We start from the raw sequence: 20,468 nt of genomic DNA on the forward strand, positions 1-20,468 counted from the left end.
GGACTAATTTATTAGGTGAAGACACGAAGGCATAAAGCAGTGGATTCTCCAGCAGCCAGAGTATAAAAATATCATACGATTATAAAGGTAGGCCTGCTACCATGGAAGAAGAGAAAAATTAAGATAAAGGAACATTTTCCTGGGCCAAAGTCAGTCTTTTGTAATCACTAGTAGATGGGATTACAAACTAATGCCAGAATTTTCCGTGGGATCATCACTTGGAAGTGACAACTGGCATGGAACCTCATCCATGCCTCCCCCAACTCCCAGAAATCACACAAACACATCAAAAAGAAATCCTTTAACAATGGTTTTAAGAAGGCAAAATAAAAAATGATAATATTTTGAATATTGCAAGATAAGCTATTGCAGTGAAGATTATGTGGAAAACCTAAAATCTCTTAAAGACCAGCTCTTAACGGTGCCTGGGTGGCTCCGTCGGTTAAGCAACTGCCGTCGGCTCAGATCATGATCTCAGGGTCCTGGAATCGAGCCCCATGTCCAGCTCCCTGCTCAGCAGGGCGTCAGCTTCTCACTCTCCCTCTGCCCCTCCTCCCTGCTCTTGCTCTCTCTCTCTCTCTTTCTCCGTTAAATATATAAATAAAAATCTTTAAAAAAAAAAGACTAACTCCTAAGATGTCTTTTTGTCATCTTAATCATTCCTATGCATTTTGGTGGGAGTTAGGAAGTTCTCATGGCAAAATCAGGCTTTGAAAGACCTTCTTCCAACATACTTTCATTCAACTAATTTCTGGTTTGCTTTTCTAGCACATTAATTATTTTGTTGTTGTTGTTGTTTTTTTAACATTAAGATAGATCATTATATTTCAAAGTGCTTATTTGACAAAATCATTAACATTATTCTATAGAATGTTATATTCAGAGGCAGTATCCTATAAAAATAATTTACACTTTCAAAAACAGATCTCTCCTGCTGTTTATTTCTCTAGTAGCATATGTATTTTCTGGGTGTGCCTTTTTATTCAAATTAAGTTCAATGACTATTTACTGAATAACCACTTAGTACAAGACTTTGTGTCAGAACTTCGAAGAACTAAGGATAGAGACAGCAGATTATTGGGCGCCAGGGGCTGGGGAAATGGAGGGGGGAGAGGAGTGATTGTTTAATGGGTATGGCGTTTCCATTTCTGATGATAAAAAAGTTCTGAAACTATCTAGCAGTGATGGTTGTATAATACTGTGAATGTACTAAATGCTACTATACATCTTTAAATGGTTACAGTGGTAAATGCCATGTATTTTACCACAATTAAAAAAAAAAATCTGGCAGGGGAAAAAAAAAAGAACTAGTGGGGTCGATAAAGGAGAGGCACAAGTACTCCACTACCGAAGTACACTTAATCGGAAAATGTGTTTAAATTATCCTCCCAATATCACTATTGATTTCATGCAGTAACTGTGTCAATCCGATTTAATAAGCATGCATTATGAGGGTGGTGACAGGCAGTCATACTTAAAACTGAACAGGAATGGGGAAATGAGTAGTAGATGGTCCTTGCCTTCAAGTAGCTTTCGATTTTATAGGGAATTAAAATAACTATAAAAATGTCTCATGCAAGACAGAATGTCAAGCCGTACAAGAGAGCTGAACATCGTGCTGAAGGAAGTGAAGAGGATAATTAGATTAATTCTTGGGGAAAGCATCAGGGATGTGATAGCTTTTTACTTGGTCTTCAAGGATGGGTCTGATTTTGCTGATCACAGAAGATGCTAACAGTTGGCCTAGGTGAAAGGAAGAAGAGGGGGAAAGTACAGAGCCAAGAAATGCAAGAGGGGCACCTGAGTGGCTCAGTCGTTAAGCGTCTGCCTTCGGCTCAGGGTGTGATCCCAGCGTTCTGGGATCGAGCCCCACATCAGGCTCCTCTGCTGGGAGCCTGCTTCTTCCTCTCCCACTCCCCCTGCTTGTCTCTCTCTCACTGGCTGTCTCTCTCACTGGCTGTCTCTGTGTCAAATAAATAAATAAAATCTTAAAAAAAAAAAAAAAAAGAAATGCAAGGTAGTTCTGGGGAGTGCCAGTAGCTGGCTTGGCTGGAAGGCATAGTTTAATAGGCCAAACAAGGGTAGTGAAGTGTGGGGAGGAGTCAAGGATGCAGAGGAGAGGACTGAAGACATTTAGAGTTTGAAGATTATTTAGAAGTAATTGTTTTTCCCAACTCTTTACCTGCTAAATGGATTTTTTAAAAAAGATTTTATTTATTTGAGAGAGAGAGAGTAAGAGAGAGAGAGCACGAACGGAGTGAGGGGCAGAGGGAAAAGCAGGCTTCCCGCCCAGCAGGGAGCCCAGCGGGGCTCGATCCCAGAACCCCGGGATCATGACCTGAGCTGAAGACAGAACCCCAGCCAACCGAGCCACCCAGTTGTGGGTATATGCTAAATGGCTCTTAACTGCAGCATCTGAGGAGTGGCCTTTTGGAATTCCTCTGGTGACTCAGAAGTTACCACCTCCCACAACAGCTCAGGATTGCTGTGAGGTGACTAATGGTCTGAGTTCTTATATTGATCGGAAGTCTGCCAACAACTTTTTTTTCTTTTTTTTAAAGTAGGCTCCACGCCCAGCATGGAGCCCAACATGGGGCTTGAACTCAGGACCCTGAGATCAAGACATGAGCTGAGATCAAGAGTCGGAGGCTTAATCGACTGAGCCACCCAGGTACCCCTGCCCATAATTTCTATCTATTTATTTTAGTTCTGCCTTTGAAACCACACTAAATAAAATGAATTTTTTTTTTTCATATCCGCTCTTCTGTATTCAAGTCAGGAAATATGTTCTCCTTTTATCTTCTCCTTTCTAAATTAGATATTTCTGGGCCCTTTAATTATTCAGTTATTTCTCTTATGACATGCTTTTTAAGACTCCTGCAATTCTTCTTGCCATTCATTAATTTGGTAAGCATTCCTTTGATGCTGATATTCAAGGCTAAATAAAATATTTTAGAGGAAATGGTGGGTGATATAATTTTAAATAAACTGCTATAATTAATTTCCCTTTCAGGTAAACTTTGAATTAGTCATTAATTGGTCATCTCTAGAAATGGTCATTGAACTAATTAGGAATTCATCCAATTTTATATTTATTTTCATTGACCAGTATTTTATTATTTTGTTCGTGGACTTTATTATGAGGCATCTTTTTAACTGCACTGCTAAAATTAACATAGTGACTAGGAGCTCAGGCCCTGGCGTTGAAATTCTGTGATTGGTCTCCAGCAGAGCCAACTACTAACTGTGACCTTGGGCAAATTACTTAATTTCTCTGTGCTTCAATTTCCTCATCTATAAAATGTGTGTAGAGATACTGCCTACTTTTTTTTATTAAATAAGTTATTATCTAGCAATAGTAAAAATAAGAAAAAAATAATTATTACAATTATTACGGTATTTTAAAAAAATATATCCACAAATTCTTTGATATTCCTCCCTTCAAGGGGTAGAGCCTAATTTCTTTTTTCTTGTGTGGGTGGGATTTAGCGACTTCTCACAAACAGACTACATAGTTTTTCAACAAACAGTATCATGGCTGCCTCGTTTCTTGGTTTGCTCAGTCTGGGGGATATAAGCTGCCATGTTGGTTTTCTACTTCTATGTAACAAGCCACCATAAATTTAACAACTTAAAAGAGCATACGTTTATTAGCTCAGGTTTTCAACACAGCATGGCTAGGTCCTTCTCAGGACTATAAAGTGTATTTGAACAAGGACATTATAGTCCCGTATATGCTTGCAAAAGGCAAAAAACACAAACGTAAGGAATTCATAGAGGAAAACTGGAAGTAGGGAGAGTATTTGGGTTGCTATCCAACAGCTCAGTATAGAAATCATATTTGCTCCCAAATTGCTGAGGTGGCAGTGGGACTGGACAGAGAGATCGGAAGGGAAAACCATTGAGGAACTAAACTACTGGATTTAGCAGTTGAATTACTATCAGGCTTTGATGGAGTCCTGGGACTTCAGTGGTCAAGACGTACAAATGTGGGAATGAAGAAATATACATTAGGGAGTTATTCAATGGTGGTAATTGTTCAAGTTGTGTGTGGGTGACTTGCCGTGGGAGGGTGTAAAAAAAATAGAGCTGAAAGAAGAATGTTAGGGGATACTTAAATTTAGAAGTGTGGCAAGTAGAAAGTCAGAGAGAGAAAGACAGAAATGGAGCATTTTAAAAGGTAGGAGGAGAGCGAGTAGTGTTAAGTGGGAGATGAGAATTTCAAGAAGGAAGGAGGTAAGTAATATCAATGAATGCCCTTTCTTAAGGTTAGAGAAGATGAAGACCAAGAAGTTAAATGACAATGAATTTAAAAGTGTGTTGTAAGAAAGAAGAGGACACAGCCAGTGCCTTTCTAAGTGCGGCGATCTAGGGAAACTGACAAAATAAATACGTTTCTCTGAAAGATGAGGAGAATGACCTGGTCTCTGAAAAACTATCCCAATTCTAATATTCTTCCTGTTGGAGCTAGAGAATCCTGAGAGATTTCAAGGAATGATTAGTTAAATATTTCTCTCAGTGGAGGTTAGTCATTTAACTCATTGCCAAAAAGAACAATGCTGCATCTTAAGTGCTTCCTGAATTAAAAACCCTGGACTCATAATTTGGGCGTTGGTCATTCACTGCTGTCAAAGCCACCTTGAGGCTGTTCTTGCTGCAGATACTCGACATCCATCCATCATGACACCTGACGTCCATCCATCCCACTCACGACCACCCATTAACCAAACTGCCCTGGGCCAACCTGGGCAACTTTGGGGGAACGAGGGCCTACATCATCTAAAAACATTAACATTATAGAGATGCAATGCACATTTAGCAGAACCACAGGGACTAGGTTTGAATAAGCACTTGCCATGCTCCTATCTTTTCTCCATCCCATGCCCCAGCCAATTTTACTGAAGACAATGTTTTTTCATGGGTATACAGATGTCATTGCTAAGCTCATAATCAATTCTGATAGAAATAAGAGAACACAATGGGGCGCCTGGGTGGCTCAGTCAGTTAAGTGTCTGCCTTGGGCTCAGGTCATGATCCTGGGGTCCTGGGCCAAGCCCTACCTCAGGCTTCCTGCTCAGCCGGAAGTCTGCTTGTCTCTCCTTCTGCCCCTCCCCCTGCTCATGCTCTCTTGCGCTCTCTCTCAAATAACTATATAGATTCTTAAAAAAATAAAAAAATAAGAGAACACTAATTATTCACCTCTCTCAAGAAAATTAAATTTATATACTTTGAAGTTAAATTAAGTGTTGTGAAGAATTGACATTAATTTATGAAGCCTATGAAAATGAGGGCCTGTTCCTTTGAAAACACACACGAAATTTCCTTATGTATTATCACAGCCCTTTCAAACATATTTTTTTAAGTGGCAATATTCTGATTCTGTGTGTGTGTGTGTGTGTGTGTGTGTGTGTGTGTCTAATTGCTGACATTGCAGAAGTTTGGTTTTCTTCAATTTTTCATTGCTAGTGTCTAATAATCCAGATATATTATGAGAAAATAGGATTCAGTATAGTCCAGAAACCCCTATCATGAATCCTGTTTCTAGAAGAAAATGCATTCTACATTCCTAGCAAGTCTATATTCCCAGCTTTAGAGCAAAAGCCATTTGAAATTTAAAGACTGCTTGTACATATGTAACCAAAATACGGTTAAATATCTTTTCTTTAAGGTAACCAATCTGAATTCTCTGCTATTATTCTTTTGAAGTTATTTTCTGTGCAAAGTATCACCATAATCCCTTTGCTGTGTATTTAGGAAAGTGGTGATGCAACGTGGCCATCATTATGCCCTTAGAGCCAGGTCGAACTGTGTTCCAATCCTGATTCAATCACTTGCATGCTCTATGGCTCTGAGGAAATTATTGAATGTTTAATTTCAGGTTCCTATACTGTAGAATAGGAATAACGTAAGTCCCTATCTCTTAGAGTGATTGTGAGGATTAAGATCAACCATAAAGAAATTTCTGTCACAATAACCATTTCTAGAGAATGAAATGGTAGTTTTTTTTCTTTATCATGCACCCATATCGGTAGAAATATTCTCATCCTATAGCCTTTATTTATAAATTATATACATGTTCTTTCTAATATAACAGCATAAAATGAACATAAAAGTAAAATTTGAAAAGAATGTGACAAAGATGAAATAGGCATAACTTAAAAATAAATAAAAATATAAGGTACAAATGGGACGTTCATCATATTTATAATTTTTCAAACAATTCCAAACTCCAATGCAACTCCAGATTTTTTAAAAGGGATTAGAAAATTCTGTTTCCAGGGTTTTTTTTTTTGTGTGTGAAGAAATAAAAATGTTAATGGGTAACACATATCATTTTCACACAGTCACACAATGATACAAACATTTCTAAACACCCATTTTCAGAAGTGTTCCCATAGCACTAAAAAAGAAACCGTTGCTTTCTTACTCATTGCTAAAAGATAATCTTTATCTTGATGGGGCATATCAGTTTTGGGGTGGTTTGTTTTCTTTTAATATCTGTGTGAGGCTTACTATTGATAGGCACTTGACATCACAGAAAAGATCAGAAAATTTGGATCATATATTTTCTCTAAAAGAAACTATATAATTCATTTTTAAGTTTGATGGGAGCTTGAAACGTTTGGCCATAAGATAACCAGTGAACCTCTCTGCAGTACAGAATATTTTCACGAACGTTCCTCATCTCCTGAGCACTATTTATCTCACAACGATTCATATGGTGCTTACCATTTACAGGAACTGTTTTAGGCCCTTTGCCAGTATTACCTCCGTTCATCTCATGACAATATTCTGAGTTAGGTTTCATTCCCATTTTACAGATGAGGTAACTATGGCAGAGACAAGTTGAAAAAACATTCAAAGTCAGGCAGGATTTGAAATGAGCCATTTTGGCTTTAGAGGCTGCTTTTAACAAATAGACTCTGGTGCTTAAGATTCTAGTAATGAAGATAAAATACCTTTTAATTCCACTTAATGCATGTACATTACAAACGATTGGAGTATTCTAGAAGCAGAGATTGGGCGAAGTTGCCGATACCGATTCTTCAGTATCAGGAGCACCCTGCTTCCTTCTGGAGATGTCTTGCAATGTGTACTCATGTGACCACCTAACGTGCAGGCCACATGAGGGCTCTAGTGTGGACGATATTAATACCCTTAATCTATTTCTTATTTTTCATATACACATAAGCGCGTGTTTTAATATCTTGTTCCCAAATTCCACTGAATGACGGTAGAGTCTTCAGGGTTATGTGTGCCTCTCTTTGGAGATTACTGCTGTGGCATCTGAACGTAGATGGAAGAGGAGCTCAGAAGATTTGCTTGTGTCTACTTCCAAAGCTAGAAGTTATGTTATGTGTGCATGTATAAAGAGGGGTCCCCCTGGATATGTGGGTATCCATATTTTTATATATATAGACATCCTGTTAGGTTACAATCTACTGGTACAAATGAGTTTGTACAATATGAACCGTATGTCTTGGAATCTGTCAGGAATGTGTCACCAAAAATTTTCTGAGGATTTTCACAAAGATAATGTGACACATTAAAATCAATATATTGGTTTACTCTTCTCGATTTCCAAGCATTGGAAGGACTTGCTGGGTGAATGCCTACAAGTAGTCCATATTGTTGACTAGAATAATTTAGATTTCAGAGGGTCAAACTAATCTTTCACTTATGTATCTCTTCTGCTTGTTTGTCCATTTAACTTCTGGAGACCATGACCCAAACGGAGGAACACAGCGTCAGAGAACACAGACTGTAAATCAATGACGTTCCTCTTTAGAGCAGGGATCCTCAAAGTGTGAGAGTCCTTTGTTTGGCTGTGGGCCAGTCTAAAGCAAAACATGCCCTTCCTTCGACTTTTCTGGCTGAATGATGCACAATTTATGCAGACGGTATATTTGTATTCAATTTAACTGTCCTCTCAAATGAGTTCTAACACTTTGTAATTTTATTTTTAAAAAATTTTTAAAGATTTATTTCTTTATTTGAGAGAGCAAGAGAGCATGCACAAGTGAGGGGAGGAGCCGAGGGAGAGAATCTTCAAGCTGACTCCCCACTGAGCACGGAGCCTGATGCAAGGCTTGATCTGGTATAATCTCTGTGAGGTCATGACCTGAGCCAAAACCAAGAGTTGGACGCCCAACCGACTGAGCCCCCCAGACGCCCCCAAATTTTGTCATTTTACACAAAATCAATTATGCGTGTAATTGATATGCATTATCTGCCTTTCTATTGTTACAACAAATTTATATATATATATATATATATATACACACACACATATACGTCTATATATGGCCTTTCTTAAAATCTGCTTGTTTAATCACACCTCACTGTTAATCACTACCTTCTTTTTCTGGTGGAGACTGGAATGGACCAGGGAGGCCTCTACCCAGTTGTCTAGATCATTCTGATTTTATACACTCGAATTGTGTCCAGTTCTGACAGACTCCAATAAAGAAGAGAGTTATGTAAGTCTGTGTCAAGACGGTCAGTGATATTTTTAAAAAAGGCAAATGACCCAATCCCAGATCGGAGGGATAGTAATATTTTGCACAGAGAAGTAAATGAAAGAATGTTGGGGATTGAAGAGCTTCGGATCATTTTTGAATATTTAAAGTCATTTTTTGAACATTTAAGATTTATACCTGTGCTGTCCAATTTGTTAGCTACTAGTCCTATGTGGCTATTCGAATTTCAATCTAGGTGAATTAAAATGAAATAAAATGAGCAATCCGGTCCGACAGTGGCACTAGCCCATTTCAGGGGCTCCGGAGTCTCCCACGGTTGGTGGCTTCTGCTCAGAGAACAACCGATATAGACCATTTCGGTCATCACGGAGTGCCCTGCTGGAAGCACTGGTTTAGACTATAAAACATCGGAGCAAATTTTATTCAGAAACTAGCAGCGGTAGCTGACAGAATGGTACACAGCATTCCCAAATGGTTCAATTTGAAGAAGGAAGAAGAAAACAAACGATTATGCAATCCAAGATGGAAGTGGAACCCACTACATGGAAGCAATTGTCAGCCGGCTTGTTAAGCCTGGAAAAGGAGAATGTATTTTGCGGAATGGCCTGCCTCGTCTATTTAAAGCAGTAGCACGGAGCAGTTGCAACCAACACTTGTGAGACTGCCTTTGTTTGACGCAGAAAAGAGTCCCACCCTCTTTAAGGGGGGCTCAGCTTCTGAAATGTGTGCTTCGAGACAGGGACTGTTGCTTTTTCACTCTGGGCACTCTGCTTGGTGCCTTTCCTAAAAGGGATCTAAATCAATTTTTTTTTAAGATTTTACTGATTTATTTGAGAGAGAGAGAGCAAGAGAGTGAGCGTGAGCAAGGGGAGGGGGAGGGGCAGAGGGAGAAGCAGGCTCCCTGCTGAGCAGGAAGCCCAATGTGGGGCTTGATCCCAGGACCCTAAAGTCATGACCTGAGCCAAAGGCAGATGCTTAACCAACCGAGCCACCGGGGCGCCCCTAAATTAATGCCTAAGTCAAGTCACGAGGTGAGTGAAGCCACGCACATCATGTGTATGGCCGTCCATTATAGCTTGAATACTTTGTATGTTTGAGGAGTTTTCCACAGTAAGAGCTCCTTTTTTCCAGCATAGAAATTCTGACTATGAAGGTAAAACCCATGCTCCACAGTCTCTCTTGCAGGAGCAACTCAGGCAAGTGACCTGGGCTCCACCAGTCAGCGGAGCCAGAAGTGAGCAGCCGAGGGAAACAGGCTCTGTGTGGGTGCTGCCCAGTTTTCACAGTGGCACCAGCAGCAGTGTTGGCAAGGCCACCCGCCTGACACAGAAGTGGCCCGGGTGCTGGCTGCAAGAGCCATTCTGGTCAAGATCTGTGACCTAACGCTTAGCACTGGAGGTGGTCATGTGCTCCTCAGACTAGTTCTGTGACTTGGTCTTGAACATTCTTCCTGGAAATTGGGCCTCCAGTCTTTCTCCAACTCTCCCATTTTTATTCTGTGAGCTGTATAATACTGTTTAATAAATCCTCTTTCTGCTTAAATTAGCCAGAATGGATTATGTGGTTGTAGCTAAAAATGCTGATAAGACAGGCAATGATGCCAGTTCATGTTCTGGACTCCTAGATATTCATTAGTTTACTCAGTATGCATTTATTACATGCTTAGCTGGCTCTGCATGAGGCTCTGACTGAGCTTTCCAGCTACAGTACCTTTGTGAATGGTGGTATCAGGGAGAGGTGAAGTTCTGGAAGACAGGTGTTGGACATTGAGATCGAGAGCACTCGTTTCTTCCCTCAGATATACAGTCTGTTGCCAAATTCCCACAACTATGTCTCTTAAATATCTTCCCCATACCCCCTTTCCCCACTTCATAGCCCTTCATTTAGTTGACAAACATTCGGCTCAAGCATTTGTTATTTCTCACTTAAATTATTGAAATAGCTGATTACAACAATAAGACCACGTAGTTCCTCCCACACCGTGTTGTTACTTGTTAATATGTCTTTGCTTACGCTGTTCTGAGAACCTAGAAAATCCTTACCGCCCCTTATTCTTGTGGATTGGATACCTCCTATTTATACTTTAAGATGTAGATTTTTACCTTTCCCATTTCCTACTACATTATATGGTAATTATGTGATTGTTTGTTCCACTTATCCAACTGGATTCTGAGCTCCTTAGGGCATGTTTTATTGACTGTTATGCGTCTCCAACCCTCGTCCCAGTGCCTGGTATACAATAGGCACACAATCAATGCTGTTGCAAGAACAAATGACTTGTAATTATTTATTACATGCTTATTTCCCCATCTAGTCTACAAGCTCCTTCAGAGGAAGCAGTCTCACGTATAATAGGAATTCAACAATGATTGGTGGTACACGTAAATGAGGTTTGCATGGAGCCTGAGTCGAAGGTAATTGGCGGCAATCAACTTTATTATTCTAAGGCTTAGAATAGAAAGTAGGGCTGGCCATTAGGTTTGGGAATTGGGAGGTGGTGGAAGAAAGCCACTGTATGACCGATGGCTCCAGGTGCCACACATGAAATCCTTTCTGTATTCGCACCGAGGCCAACCTTCCCACCGGCCACTCCCAGATCATGCCACGGTGCAGAGCGAGGTGGGCTCTCCACCGATAAGTGATTTTGGTTTGAGGACTCTCTGGTGACCTTTGCAAATACTCTTTAGAATTACACAGCAGCCTCGGACTTACTCTCCTTTGGCCTCTCACTTAGGGTCAGAACGGCGTGGCAGTCTTGTGGCTCTCGCAGCCACAACCAGCTCCTTTCTCACTTTTTCTCCAGTCTTGGCTTCTGCTTCTCAGACTAACACACGGTTGAAGCTATGGGAGTGGATTAATTATTTGAGGAGAGCCGTAGAACCAGGATAGTAAAGCCAAAGAGAGATGCCTACAGGGCATGAATATTTAGGGAGTGGGAAAGAGAGTGGGAGAGGGGGCGAGAAAGCTAAAAAGAGTGATCAGATAAGCAGAGGACAACCAAGCAGAGTGGTGTTCCAGAATGGGCCATCACTGAGTGTGTTTCATTCCAGAATTTTTCTAGGCACCATAAAAGTTAAAAATTTACCAGGAAGAGGAAAGAAATCTTCTGAAACTAGACGGAAAAAAAGAGAGCAGCTGAGGTCACACACTGTTTATTTGGCTTTAAAAAATTCAATATTTAAAGACAAATAGACAATTAAAATAGAAGTACTATCACACTAGGTACATATATCAAATCATTATGTTGTACACCTTAAACTTAGGCAATGCTATATATCAATTATATTTCAATAAAGCTGGAGGGAAAAATGTTTAGGTAAAAGAGAACTATATGTACAACACAATACATTTGCTTTAAATGATTCAAAAAATAATAAAAGAAGCAATAAAATACATCTATTTTTACCTGTTCAGATTCATAGAAATAAACGTTAAAATCTGATTTATAGCTAAGGAAAGCCACTTCTGTTTTCATCCTTGTATTACTCTACTTTCTATCTAGACTTTCCCTTATTATATAATACAAATATATGTATTGTTATTATATTATTTGGCAAATACACCAGATAAGAAGTAGTATGGGAGTGTGGATGGATGGATAATGATATAGAAATAATTAAACTAAAAAAAAAGAAATCTGTACAACATGGGCAAGAGAAGAGTTACTGAAAGTTACTTTAAAGAGAGACAAGGCTGCTAGACCATCTAAGAAAAGAATATGTCAAACAGAAGTGAAGTCAGAACAGAGACAGAGCAAGAAGAAAGTCACAGAGTCCAATCTTTCTAGTGCTCATTCAAGGAACCACCAGCAGAGAGGGGTTTGGGATGGTGAATTTTATGTGACCCTTGCAAGGGCCCTGGAGTGGCAGATAGTTGGTCAAACATTATTCTAGGTATATCTGGGAGGGTGTTTTTGAATGAGATTAACATTTAAATTGGGGCGGGGTATAGCAGATTGTCACCTCTCAAGTGGGTGGACCTCATGCCGGTTGAAGGCATGAACAGAACAAAAAGACACCCTCCCTCGAGTAAAAGGCAATTCCTTCCACCTGACTTTTTTAGCTGGGCATCAATATTTTCCTGCCTATGGACTCAAATTGGAACATCAGCTCTTCTGGGTCTTTAGCCTGCCTGGTCTGAGACTGGAACTTACACAATCTGGCTCTTCAGTTCTCAAGCCTTTGGACTTGGACTAGGAGCTTGCACCATGTTCTCTGGGTCTCCAGCTTGCTGACTACAGATCTTGGGACTTTTCAGGCTCCATAATCACATGACTGCATGAGCCAATTCCCTATAATAAATCTCTCTTTCTTTTTCTCTCTCTCTGTCTATTGTATATGCATATTTTCTACACACACAAGGCACGTATCCTATTTGTTCTGTCTCTTTGGACTAAACAAGGTCTTTACCAAAGAACCAGACAGTAAGCATCATAGGGACATAATGGTCTATTAAAAGACTGCCTCTCATCTTACTGATTGTGCCTCTCAAATATCCCTTAAGCACGTTCCTTCTTCTGCATTTACAATGTCATTACTTTAAAGCTTATGATTTTTTGCCTTTACCATTTAAATGATCTCCCTGCCAGTTTCTTCCTCCAGTGCACCAGAAAGATCTTCCAAAATCCAAGTCTGATAATGTATTTCCACTGCTTAAAATCTTTCCATGGGTTCTGGTAGTGTTTTCTTTCTCATTCTAGGTGTTGGCTGCACAGGTGTGTTTGCTTTGTGAACATTCATTAAACTGTAAACATGAGTTGTACACCTTTCTGTATGTATGGCTTAATGAAAAGGTTATACTGAAAAATCTCCCCATGGCTTCCCATCGTCCCCAGGATTGAGTCAAAATCCTTAGCTTGATATTTGCAATCTTTTATGATTCCCGTCTTTCCAAATTCCTGTCGCTACCCCAGTCTACCCATACCTAACTGATTGTGACCTACAAAGAAATTATATGTTTTCTTAACTATTTACCTTTGCTCTGCCCGGAGTGCCCTTTCATCATCGTCCACCTTCTTAGCTATTAGTCTTCCTGTAAGAATACACCTGGGTAGCATTTTGGGGGGCAATTTTTAATCCTGTAGGGCATTCCTTCCTTGGGTGCCCAGAGTGTATTGTGCATACATGTAACGTAACACTCATCACATTGCTGTACTTATTCACTTTTATTTCTGACTCTCCCATTAGATGGCAAACACCTCTATGGTCGGGAACACATCGTATTTATCTTTTCCCAGTATCTAATTGTGTTTGGTATCTAGGACATACCCCATAAACATGCTTTGAATACACGAATGAGGGAGACAGATTGAGGAAATGTAATAAATGAGCCATGCTTTTGAAATAAATTACAATATAATTGAGTAAATGAAATAGAGACGCATAAAAAGTTAAATGAAAAGATGATGCAAGACTCAATGAGTCACAAATAATAATTTGTTAAATGCGCAAAGGAACGGACCATCATAAGTGAGGCAGGAATCAAAGGAGGGGGGCGGTCAGGCTGTGATTCAGTAGAGACTTGACACTGCGATCTGAGAAGTTGCACAGCAATTAGATGGCTAGACAGAAAGAAGAAAAAACAGTCCATAATGAGGATCACTTAAAATATCAAGAAAGAAAGGGTTGGGGAAATAGAACAATCTCACTATTTTTTTTTTTAATAAACAAAATTGATACGACAGGAAATTCAGGCAAAGAAAGGAAGTTTGTAGGGAAGATGGTAGTCCACATTTTGGGTGTGTTGAGTTTGAGATGCCTGCAGAAGACCAAGCAGAGCTGCCTGGGAAGTGGTTAGAAATTTAGCTTGTGTTTCAAGACAGGAGATATACAAGTTTGTTAGCCAGTCCTTGTGAACCAAGGAATTGACCTGAAAAAGAATAGGGAGAGAGAAGGGAAGGGATTAACAATGAGACCTTGGGGGAAAATCTATATTTAAGGGACAGAAAGAGGAAGACATGCCAAAAAGGGAAACCTGATAGATGTCAAGAAAATAGGAAGAAACTCAGAAGATTGGAGAGTGACAGGGTCAGGGAAAGAGAACATTTTGAGAATTGGCGTTTGGGACAATGGCAAATGTATCCAAGAAACCAAAAAGACTAAGAACCACAATAAGGCTATTGGGTTTGTTTTTAGGAGTTAAATGATTATCTTCAAGACAGCAGCTTCACTAGTATGCTGAAGACTGAAACTGGTACAGTGGGCTAAGGAATCAAGGGAAAGGTAGGAGGGGAAGGCTGGTGTGAGGTCAGGGGAGAGTGGTCTGGTAGCTTGCGAGATGAGCAGGGCTAAAGAAGACTTTTTGTTTGTTTGTTTTCTCAGACGATGTACTTGAAAATGTTGTAGGTAGAAGGGAAGATTTGTTTCTTTTTTTCTTCCAGAAAGAGGTAGAGGATGCCAGAAAATAGGAAATAATCAATTGATGGGCCAAGATCCAAGGACAGGCATAAAGGCAGAGAATCAAGGCCAATGGGAGAACATAAAGGAAGAATATTTGTGGGCTCTGGGGAATTTTGAGGGTTTGGAGAATGAAAGTGGGGAGAACACATACTAGAAGCCTTCAATCTTCTTGGTCAAGTGGGAAGTGAGGTTTTCTACTTCAGATGGGCAAGAGAGAAGTGGGAGGTTTAAGACGAGTGAGATGAGCTGAGGAATGATGTAAAGATGAAGACAGAGCTTAGCATCGAGATAAGAAAGAGACGGGTACAAGGTATAGAGATACAGGCAAATATATTGTCTACGTGTGTGTTAGAAATGCAGTACGTGTGTTCAAATGATTCATATATATACATATTTATCATTAAATTCCATCACCCAGAGATAAACATTGTTAGGTGATATTACAGTAAGAGTCTTGGGGGGTGGGTGTCTAACTGCATATGTGCCATAAGTGTGACAGTCTGAGTGATTGGAAGGACACATGTGCCTAGACCAGAACTACACCAGTCAGGAGGGATTCCAGGAAAACAAGATGATGTGTATGATTTTAGGCATTAGATTTGATGTGGAAAATTATAAAATTAAAGAGAGGGATTCCCATAACTGTATATTAACAGAGGCCTTGATGTGAATTAATGATCGGAGAAGGAGAGTGGGTGACACAGAGATGAGAGAACTGGAACATGACTGGAAAGGAAGGAAAAGAAGAAAGCAAGTGCTATGACCAGAGGCTAAGGGGGCAAAGATTTTCAACTGTATTTAGTGGTACAAAGAACAAGGCATACATCAACTCCATGATTAGCTAGTTGGGAAACTCTCCATTGGTTTTCTTTAAATTATGGTCTTGCTTTCACAATGAGCTTTCGGTTGGAAAGTACCACAGCACCACTAATTATTGCTAAAATCTTGCATAGAAGCGTTCATTCCAAGAGAGAGAAACATTCCTGCCCCCCCCCCCCCGCTTTGATGAGTAGGGTCTGTGCAGGACTTCAATTTTTTTCAAAAGAAAACTTCAAATTTATTTCTACAGCCTTTGTAAAATGTGTCTTTACTTTCATTGTTTTGGTTTGCCCCCTGGGATTTACTTCATTATTTTTCACCGGACAATTTCTACAGGCTTCTGGGACAAGATGATTTTCCTTCCCAGATGATGCTTGCTGCCAATATATATAGAAGCAGTATTTCTGAGTGTAATATTCTCTGAAACGGTCTTGGTGTTTTTGCTGAGAGACAGATTAGACTGGAGAGAGGCTGACCAATGATAGCCCAAGAGAACAATAGCCTTGAATGGGTTGTATCTAAGTCTTGGTTTTTTAATTTGAAGCACTCTATTTTTAATGGAGGCCCTTAATTTTCTTGCCATCGATGTGTGAAATAAACCACCAACAGAAAGAATTATAGCAACTTTTGTGCATAAATTCAATGTTCTGTGGTCATTATTAGAGTGTATTTACAAAGGGCTCTTCCCCTGGGCTCTATCTAGGACTGAGATAGGTTATGAACAACAGCACACCGAAATACTCTCATTCAATTTATATTTACAGAATAACTCAGGCACATAGATGAGAATTCTTTAGATGCAACTAAAATATGTATTAATCAGAGCTGTTATGGGTGATTAGCAATACACCATAAAGTATGAAAGAGATTTTAGTATTTTGTTTCATATATTAATGCTGCTAAATTAAATTCTCTATCAGTCCTACCCCAAATTATTCTTATAACCCCTTAGAGATAGCTTTCTTCCTCTGAAATATTTTTCTTGCCTCTCAGTCATGCATAACAGAAAATTATTCTGCATCTCATCCAAGCTCAAAAAAAAATCCCAGTTTTAAGTGCATGCTGTAATGGTGCCAAGAGAAAACTCAAAATAGAAGCCTCAGGACAGAGAGAGATGATTTTGTTCAGTAAGTTTAAATGTAGTATTAGAGGTTAAAATACACCAAATTGATTATCCAGGTTATTGTTCAAAATTCCAAGTGGAAACTTTCAGGAGATGCATGAAAAGGGAGGAGCCAACAAAACCCGCAGGAAGTTTCCCGGGTCAATGCCCACTGAAGACCTCCGAATATGTATTGTAACATGGGGGCAGACTGTGTTGCTAGACAGTGTTGATTCAGTCTTTTTTTAAGTTCATACTTGTTGATTTGGGCTGCACCCATCAAACAAGAAATGATTATCGAGCTACTACTATGTGCATGGCATTGTGGTTAAGTGTAGCTGGAAGCTAAGAAGGCGAGATCCGAGCTCCCATTCCATGAGACTCCAGGAATGGAGTCTGTGGATGATGGGGGGGGCATAGAAGGGGTAGGCTTAGTGAACACATGGTTGAAGAGATCATGCCAGAATTGTCTCATGCAGGTGCAGCCTATTGTATGCAGATGCTCTCACTCCAGAGGAGCCCTGATATAAGCTCCTTTTGCTTGAACAGAACATCACCAGAGTGACGCTGCTTGGCGGGCTTCTGAGTCCACCCGCCATATGCCTTTACAGACGGGTTAATGTGGCAAATCCCTATCTCAGGATCTCTGACACGTGCTTTGAATCTGCCAGGTTCCAAATAAACTGCCTACCTCTGCTAGGACGAAATGAATTACAGAGGGCTTATCAATATCAAGAAGTCGTTTCCATATATGAGAATAATCTTCAACAGGCAACGTCATGGGATTTCAAGCTAAGCCTACCTCTTTAGTTCTGTTCTTATCGCAAACTACGGTAAATAGTCTTCAAACACTGAGAGTCCATTGGCTGTAGATGAACTGTATGTATCTGCAAGTTGAAGATAGAAAGTTCGATGTTGAATAACTTTATTCTCACACTGTTGAAACTTACCTCTTTGGAGGATGTTTTTCTTATCCTCTTTCTCATTTCATTATTATTAATAAAAATGGGTTTTTAAACCATGATTCAGAAAAGAAAACCCTCTTGAATCATACAGTTAAAAGTAACTCACCCTAAGCATTTTCCAATTGGGTAGAAGAGTGAAGAAGATTTTTCCAGCTCAGCTTTCTGTGTGCATGTACCTCATAGATCTGTTTTTTCATTTCTTTTACATGGTATAGTTGCCTCTTGGTTGTCTTCATTGGATGTCCCCGAAGTTACCTGCAGTTCAGCTCTGCAGTGGAACTCATACCTTCCCTCCAAACACATCCTTCCTGCTGCAGTAAATTATCTGGGATAAAGGTTCACTCTCCTTGGCAAACTCCTGTTCATCCTTCATGGCCTCGCCTAAATATTATGTCCTCTCTTGTGCCTTTCCCAGCTCTCCCAAGTGAAGTTAGTTGTTTCTGTTTCTATTTTCTCATAACATTTTCATACTTTTGTTATTTTATTTATATACTGGGTCATGACTGTGATCAGAGGAGGGACTCTACCATTTTTCTGTAAACTTTCTTGCCACAGTAATGCGTGGCAGAGCTTACACAGTGGAGATATTTGTCAAGTCCATTTATATACACCTGTTACCATACCTTTATCAAGGGCAAGACAGTTTGATTTGCTGAGTACCGGATGTCTTTTACGAGCTGTTTGATTGGTTAAGCCTCTGAGCTTATTGGATTCAGCTGCCTCATTTATAAAACATAGAAGAGATGTGATTTCCTGCCTTCGATGGTAACAGTAATATTAATCATAATAGCATATATGTATTTCTTTCTTTTACGTTTTTTCTTCCTTCTCATAGGCTCTTTTTAGAGGCCTGGCTCGAAAGGATAGTCGAAGACAGTAAAAGATTTTTTATTCTGAAGAAAAAAGATCTTGGGGAAGAAGAACGATCTTCAACTAGAAAAAGGGTTTTCATGTGGAAGAAGGACAAGTGAGACTCCACGGTGGCAGAAGCTACAAGAAGGACTAGTGGGTGAAGGTTAGTAAGACACATGCAAACATCAGGGAGAGTTTGGTATATGTTGTCTGAGTCATACATTCCAGATATAAGGATTTCATGGATCAGTAACATGCCATGCCACTCCCCAGATTGGAGACTCATATTGGGTTTTCAACATTTTATTTTGCCAAATAAAAAACAAACCAAGAGGGGCGCCTGGGTGACTCAGTCGGTTAAGCACCCGAACTCTTAATTTCGGTTCAGATCATGTTCTCAGGGTCGTGGGATCCACCCCTGTCCTGGTCTCCTTGCTCAGCAGGGAGTCTGCTGGAGATTCTCTCCCTCTCCTTCTGCCCCAGCCCCCCACTTGCATGCATGTGTGTGCCCTCCTTCCCTCTAAAATAAATAAATAAATCTTTAAAAAAAACCAAACCAAAACAAACCAAGCAACAACAAAAGAGCAAGGCAATTTTCTATTGTGATCATCATTTCATTAAAAACAGGATAATTTTACAAAAAAATTAGGAAGGACATAAAAAAGAATAATCTTTTTGGGTAAGGCCAGTAATAACCTTACAATGATACACACACACACACACACACACACACACACACACACACACATTAAATTTCTCCTCACATTTTACTCAGATCTTGCAAATACCAATACTGATATAATGGGCCTATAGGTCGGCATTTGGGCTTCAGTGTGCTAAGACCTCTTTTAAACCTGCTATTCAATGATAGGGGTCAAGATATACATATACATACATATTTACATATATACTTATATATTTAATTTGGAGGCTTGCCTAGGTCCAGGAAGGTATTCTCCTACCAATAGTTAAAACTTTGGAACCTGGTATATAGTCATATTGCTTTGACTTAACTTTCTGCTGTCAGAACATTGTATTTTTTAACAAGATTCTTTTTCTTTTTTAAGATTTTATCTATTTATTTGACAGAGAGAGAGACAGCCAGAGAGAGAGGGAACACAAGCAGGGGGAGTGGGAGAGGAAGAAGCAGGCTCCCAGTGGAAGAGCCTGATATGGGGCTCGATCCCATAATGCCAGGATCACGCCCTGAGCCGAAGGCAGACACTTAACGACTGAGCCACCCAGGTGCCCCTTTTAACAAGATTCTTAATTTGGACATATCTTCCTGCATCATGGTTTTCCTTGAATCTCTAAGACAAATCAGTGTTGTTGGTCTGAAATTTTGGGCATAACTACAATGCTGGGTTCTTAGTATGCTGCAGGTTGTAATTTTAAGAAAAGCTTACTGAGCAAGATTAGGGTACTGTAGGCTAGGGGACCAGATTTTTTTCTCTTGCTGCTATGGTTTCCTGTGTAATATTGGGTTGCCCTTACTCTGAATCTGGGTCCAGGTTGTGCCCAGCAGGAGTGTGGTCTCCTGAGGGCAGGAGGGGTGGGATTAGGTTTAGTTACCTGGGGTGGCCTGAGACTGTGGGTGAAAGGAGAGTCTTTCTCTCGAATAGGGACATAGCCACTGCTTGGATGAAAGAGTAGAACATTAAGGCCCAAGGGGGAGACCCGACCTGGACTCAGGTTTGGGGTAAGACTTACACAGCAAGTTATTTGCCAAGTCTGGATTCCCAACTTCATGACACTTGGCGGTGAATGTGACAGCTTATAGGAGCAATGGAAGGTGACACTCAGAGCCCAAGTTTTATAAAGTAGTAGCACAAGTAGGTATGAAGTTTGCAAT

The 20,468-nt window shown here is 40.0% G+C and overlaps 1 long non-coding RNA gene across 2 annotated transcripts in view; it reads left to right on the top strand.

Annotated features, from left to right (window-relative positions):
* The window catches only part of LOC123000352 (uncharacterized), a 249,549-nt gene that overhangs the window by 14,437 nt on the left and 214,644 nt on the right, over positions 1-20,468 (top strand). For both annotated transcript variants that reach the window (XR_006408307.3, XR_007187910.2), the window contains exons 3-4: positions 2,562-2,671; positions 18,600-18,779. This is a non-coding gene — a long non-coding RNA (uncharacterized LOC123000352). The remainder of the gene's footprint in view (positions 1-2,561; positions 2,672-18,599; positions 18,780-20,468) is intronic.

This window comes from Ursus arctos, unplaced genomic scaffold, assembly GCF_023065955.2.
Source record: "Ursus arctos isolate Adak ecotype North America unplaced genomic scaffold, UrsArc2.0 scaffold_37, whole genome shotgun sequence".
Lineage (NCBI taxonomy): Eukaryota > Metazoa > Chordata > Mammalia > Carnivora > Ursidae > Ursus > Ursus arctos.